General features: G+C 42.8%; 1 pseudogene across 1 annotated transcript; it reads left to right on the forward strand.

Moving 5' to 3' along the window:
• The first annotated feature begins 3,795 nt into the window (after positions 1-3,795).
• On the forward strand, positions 3,796-6,440 carry LOC147727025 (pyruvate kinase PKM pseudogene; annotated as a pseudogene). Its single transcript, XR_015309307.1, has one exon. The product of XR_015309307.1 is annotated as a pyruvate kinase PKM pseudogene (transcript).
• The last annotated feature ends 237 nt before the right edge of the window (positions 6,441-6,677 follow it).

Consider the following 6,677-nt stretch of genomic DNA (forward strand, 5'->3'; position numbering starts at 1 on the left):
GGCTGTTCAAGAACGGTCCACACGAATGCAGTGGGATCATGATTTCTCTCTAGAAAGTGATTGGTCAGTTTGGTAGCTTGCCTTTTCCGTCGGATAGTGCTTTTATGTTCGGAGATTCGAATTTTCACCTTTCGGGTAGTCATTCCGACATATTTTAGCCCGCATGGGCATGTGATCAGATAAATTAAATTGTCACTGTTGCAATTTGTGAATTTTTCTTGTCTCCAAGGTTTATTGGTGCCAATGTCTACCTCCGTTGATTTTGTAGTTTGGGGACAGGCTTGGCATGTGCCACACGGATGGTGGCCTCTTACTGGTGGCAAATTCCAGATCGTTCCTAGAGCCCTAGGTGTATTGTCCCGTGGTCTAGTATGGACAATACGATCTTTTAAATTCGGACCTCTCTTGAAGGAGAATAGCGGTTTCTCAATGAGGTCCCTCCCAGAATTGAGAATAGACCAGTGATTCCGGATTATCTTCTGGAGGTCATTTGAGAGGGTCCCAAACGTGGTGACACACGTGAGTCTGTTCAGTGTGGTTTTCTCTGCAGGTGGCTCTAGCAGGGCCAATCTGTTGTTACTAGCACGCTTCATGGACTTTTTGACCAATTTAGGAGGGTATTTGCGGTTTATTAGTTGTTGTTGTAAGGCTTTGGCATGTGTTGTGTAGCCTTCTTTGGTAGAACAGTTCCTTTGAACTCTTAAGAATTGGCCATATGGCAGATTCTCTTTAAGTGATTTTGGATGGTGACTATCAAAACAGAGTAAAGAGTTTTTGGCCATTGGTTTTTTGTAGAGCTCAGACTGTAAGCCTGCCGGGGTGGAGAAAATTTTTAGGTCTAAAAATGCGATGGCTGTCTTGCTTGTTTCTACTGTGAAGCGTAAAAAGTTGTTTCTGCTATTGAGCCAATGGTAAAAGGTCATAAGATCTTCTTGTGTCCCTCTCCAAATCACCAGTATGTCATCAATATACCGCTTCCATATAATTATGGAAGGATATACGGATTGGTGTCTTTCAGGATGAACTCCTGTTCAAAATGATGAACATAAAGGTTCGCCTGTATTTCCACTTCCTGTGAGGAGTAGGCTTGATCTTGACCGGGAGTTCCTAGTTTCACCAAAACCAAGATGGTGAAACGCTTCTGCAATGGTCCACTTCAGGTGGCCCATATTAAGGGTGTGAATAGCCTGTAAGTGTAATACACCTTCTGACTAGCTGCATTCCTGCCTGCTCTGGTGCCAAATGGATCCTAGGGTAGGGTGTGGCATTCCCCAGGTCAGAGGGACGCCAAGGTCACATTTCAAAGGCGGCAGAAGATTTGAAGCCTCTGGCCTTCGTATGCTAAATCACTAGCCATCCTGTTGGAGGAGGTGTGGACACTTTCTTGCAGAGCAGGCATTGTTTGGCCTCTGAGACCTACAGGGGGACAGAAACTTGTCTGTGGTGGAGACTGGAGGATACCAGTCAGCCAACACACTGGAGGACTAGTACGCTTTCAGGGGGCATCACAAAGATGCCCTGTGTGTGCACATCCCAATAAATCTGATTGTGCCCTCAGTATAGATTTATTGAGACAAGGTGTTTGATACGAAGCCTCATTATTTTCGGTGAGTCCATTATGTAGCTGGGTAACTCATAATAACCAGTGCCCAGTACATACCATAAAATGGCTTCTTGATCAGTTGCAATGCTTAGCAATGAAACTAGACTTTACCGGGACACGTCTGTTCATGCAGATGTGCCTTCAGATGTAATATAAAGAATTCTGCATTAGGACTCTACACCCGATTGTAGATGCAAATCAGTCATAGACCTACTCAGGGGAGGTGGTGTGGGTTAGTAACCACCATTCTCTGGCACACAATAATAACACCCAATAGGGGATTGTCCAGTCAGTACTTTTTCCTTAGAAAAGGAGAAGTACATTTGTCGCACACACATTAGTAAATGCTATGCAGTAATTTTCAAATATTTACACTGGCAGATGGAAAATACCACAGATGACATTTGATAGCCACCTTTGACCCCTCCTAAAGGAGTCACACAAACATATCAAGTGAGTCTATAGGTCTTGTCAAGGTTCCCCCTTGTCAGTTGATTCTTTTCCCCAATGTTATAGACATACTTGCAGGTTTTAGGTCTTCCAAAAAAATTCTGACCAGTTCAATAAGAAGATCTGAGATGTTTCAGAAGATCCACGAGATACTAAATCAATTAACAAAACAACACTTAAGAATGATCCAGAATGATCATTCTAACATTAAATACCAAGTTTACCATCCCATCTATCACACACATATGCATTTTCCATTTAGTCATTCAAGTTACCTATTGCAAGTATGGTATCTATCTTTGCATCTCTATTGCCATAGAAGCCACCAGTAGAAGAAATGCAGCCCTCACCACTCATCGCTGACAGCTGAGCATGGGAATGAAAGTTTAGGCATGGGAAATTGAAGAAATGGTGCCGACCATGACAGACCTATGTATTAGGGATGGGCAAAATGTATGTAATTTGTGTTTGCCTAATTACTTCAAATTCTAGAAAGATTACACAAAATGACACGTAATTATGTGAAAGGCAAATCCATTATTTCAAGCTATATTTGAGCACAAAATGCATCCACATTAGGTGTAACAAATCAAAAGAGCTGCAACAGCAGCTCACATTCTTTTCCGGTACAGGGAATCGTGCATTTTGCTGTAAATGTTTACCTTAAATGGCGCAAAATTACGCTTGGTGGAATAATGCTTGTGAGAAATTGGGTTGTTGGTTGAATGGGGTGTTAAACCTGTTCAAGCAACCACCAGAATCCCTGTCAGGGTGATCTACAAAAGTCATTCAAATAACCTCTACTTAATCTTCTAGTAGCTTGGAACAAAAGAAATTAAGCTTAATTCAGAGGCAATGCAGCACACAAACAGTAAGAAAGTGAAACACAACACAAGAAAAATCCCATACCAATTTAGAAAAACAAAGCTATGATGTCAAAGCTAACATTAGCACAACAAATATACAAATAAAACAGTTTTTTAACAGCCAGTAATTCTCATGTGTTACTGTTACTTTTGTTTAATCCAGAAAGTGAAGTCCATTTTTTTAACTTCTTTATTTATTTATTAGTAACTGAACATCTGATAGAAATTAATTTCAACACCCTATATTACTATCAGAGTGCATTACATTGTAGGCCAGACACATTAAAATGGATCAATTATAGTGTATATTCTAAGTGAATACAATAAAAGTGCATTAGTAGCAAAGTGAAAAATAAAACGACTAGTTATATTATTAGCTATCCCACCTTGTGCTGGCATTGTTAAAATGCGTAGCCTTTCTTTCACAAAGGAATTCAGGCCAAAGCAATGAAGTGCATTGACAATAGCAGGCATTCAAGGCAATTATAGTAAAGTATCTCAGTAATTATAAATATAGTATACTTTGTTATGTTACTAGTAATCCCAAATATGTTAACATCTTTAAATGTACAACCTTGTTTTCACATGGAACTGTAAATCGAAAACAGAAATGTGCAGCAACAATAAGAGGTGTTCAAGGCAATTACTTTAAAGAGCCTCTTAGATGTCTAAATATATTACTAGCTGCACAAATAAAACAGAAAGGAAGAGCCATATATGATAGTTGCCAAATTTTCCTTCCTCTTGCATCAACATTCATCAGGTGAAATTAACCTTAAAAACAAGTTATTATCAGTAAATTGTACTCAGATAAAAGGATGGCAATCAAACTATAGCAAAACTAGATTTCAACAAAGATAATTAATCTGGCGCCAATAGTTCACCTTGGGGAGGAGAAGCCAGAAGCCGGCAGACGAGCTGACAGAGAGCGCAGAGTAGGAAGCAGGTGAATCTCCGAGGCAACCATGTCGAAGCACCACTCCTCGGAGGAAGGAAGTGCCTTCATCCAAACACAGCAACTCCATGCTGCCAGTGCTGACACCTTCCTAGAACACATGTGCCGCCTGGACATAGACTCTGAGCCAATTGTGGCGAGGAATACTGGAATTATCTGTACTATTGGCCCTGCATCCTGTGCTGTTGAGACCCTCAAAGAAATGATAAAATCTGGCATGAACGTGGCTCGTCTCAATTTCTCACACGGAACCCATGTGTACCATGCAGGCACAATTAAGAATGTACGGGGGGCTACAGAAAGCTTTGCTTCAAACCCCATTCTCTACTGCCCAGTTGCCATCGCACTGGACACTAAAGGTCCAGAGATTTGCACTGGGCTTATAAAGGGAAGTGGCACAGCAGAGGTTGAGTTGAAGAAAGGAGCTCCGCTCAAAATAACTCTAGATGATGCCTACAATGAAAATTGTGATGACAAAGTTCTTTGGTTGGACTACAAGAATCTACCCAAGGTCGTGCAGCCTGGTAGCAAAATCTACGTAGCTGATGGCCTGATCTCCCTGTTGGTGAAGGAATTTGGTGCTGATTATGTCCTCACTGAGGTGGAGAATGGGGGATCTTTGGGTAGCAAGAAGGTGGTGAACCTACCTGGTGCAGCTGTTGACCTTCCTGCTGTTTCTGAGAAGGACATCCAGGACTTGCAATTTGGTGTTGCACAGGATGTGGACATGGTGTTCGCATGTTTTATTCGCAAAGATGCAGATGTCCAAGCTGTCAGGAATGTACTTGGGGAGAAAGGAAAGAATATCAAAATCATCAGCAAAATTGAGAACCATGAAGGCGTGCGCAGGTTTGATGAGATCCTGGAGGCCAGTGATGGGATAATGGTGGCACGAGGAGATCTTGGAATTGAGATTCCTGCAGAGAAAATATTCCTTGCCCAAAAGATGATGATTGGGCGTTGCAACCGAGCAGGAAAGCCAGTCATATGTGCCACACAGATGTTAGAAAGTATGATTAAGAAGCCCCGTCCAACACGTGCAGAAAGTAGCGATGTTGCCAATGCTGTTTTGGATGGAGCAGACTGCATCATGCTGTCGGGAGAGACTGCTAAAGGAGATTACCCACTGGAGGCTGTCAGAATGCAACATGCTATTGCCCGCGAGGCAGAAGCTGCCATCTTTCACCGTCAGCTGTTTGAGGAACTCCGGCGGGTATCACCCCTAACCTGTGACCCAACTGAAGCAACTGCTGTTGGAGCTGTGGAGGCCTCATTCAAATGCTCCAGTGGAGCCATTATCGTCCTCACCAAGTCTGGAAGGTCTGCTCACTTGTTGTCCAGATATCGGCCACGTGCTCCCATTATTGCAGTTACACGTAATGGGCAGACAGCTCGACAGGCACATCTGTACCGTGGTATCTTTCCTGTCCTGTACAAGGAGCCTGTCGATGAGTCCTGGGCAGAGGATGTAGATCGTCGGGTGAATTTTGCCTTGGATATTGGCAAGGCTAGAGGTTTCTTCAAGTCTGGTGATGTGGTAATCGTGTTGACAGGCTGGCGTCCAGGTTCTGGTTACACAAACACCATGCGTGTGGTACCAGTCCCTTAAAGATCAACAAGCTGCTAAACTCCACCTGTACCCTCACTTGCATTAGCCTAGACTGCTTGCTGTGTTCTTCTGTCACATTTGTAGAGTGAATGTTGAATTATAGGTATCTTGGGAACAAACACAAAGGAAAAGCCTCCATGAATCTGCTTAAGGTCGGGGAGCGACTCGTCCACATGTTTACCTCTGTGAGAATTAGTTTGCGCTTTCTGCCCAGTACCCTCCCCTTACCCAAGCATTGACTACTGCTGACTGTTACAGCACCATGGTCTGATCTCAAATCCTCAGTACTATTGGTTTAGTGCTATTGGTTGCGCATTATCTTGGTACCTGTATTCTGACCCCAAGCCATTGAACAGAGCATTCCCTGATCTCTTGTTCCAAAGACTCCAAGCGTAATGTTTATTTGTATTTATGGTGATGAATGACGGGTGCATTTTTGCACTTTTAGTGTGAATGTGTTGGACATTAATGCACTTATTTAGTACACCTGTCAATGCTTCTGACTCTCTCCTCTATGCAAAAATGCATAGTGGCCTGCTTTGTGGTCTTCTCCACTACTGTGTCGAGGATCCAAGATTGCAGTGGTGATTAACTACAGAGAATGAATCCATTAGTCTCTCCTTTCACATGTGCCAGCATTGCTGTTGCCCAGTCTTAAACCTGCATAGATCTCCCCACTATAGGTGTCCATGGATTCTTGCCACATTAGGACTGCCTAGTATATCCTGCAGAGTTCATGAGCTTAATCTTGGGTTTCTGTCTCATGCATCCTCTGAACTACTTGCACTCCCACCATCTTGGCAGCTTCAGAGCTGCATGCACTCCCAGCAGTGTGGGGTTTGTGTGAGATGTTAGTCCACGTGTGCCCTGATGATCACTCCTGACAAATGTTGTTTACTGTGGTGGGATCCCCCACATGTAGAGGGAAATGTTGTACTGCATTAAAGATCTTAAGCACTCTCCCAAAAAAAAAAGATAATTAATCTACAAATTCAATGAGATCATCAAGAGCATGACCACTTGCCACACTAGCTACCACATCCACTGTTGTGTCTAGTGAAGCAATAACATTTTTGGAGATGAAATGGATGAAATGTTTATTCAGTTCAAACATTATCATTCTCCCCACATTTGAGGAGAGAAAATGATTGTTCTGTCTCTGAAAATGACCACTGTTGCACTGAACACCCACTC

Source organism: Lissotriton vulgaris, chromosome 3_1, assembly GCF_964263255.1.
Source record: "Lissotriton vulgaris chromosome 3_1, aLisVul1.2, whole genome shotgun sequence".
In the NCBI taxonomy this organism is placed as follows: Eukaryota; Metazoa; Chordata; class Amphibia; order Caudata; family Salamandridae; genus Lissotriton; species Lissotriton vulgaris.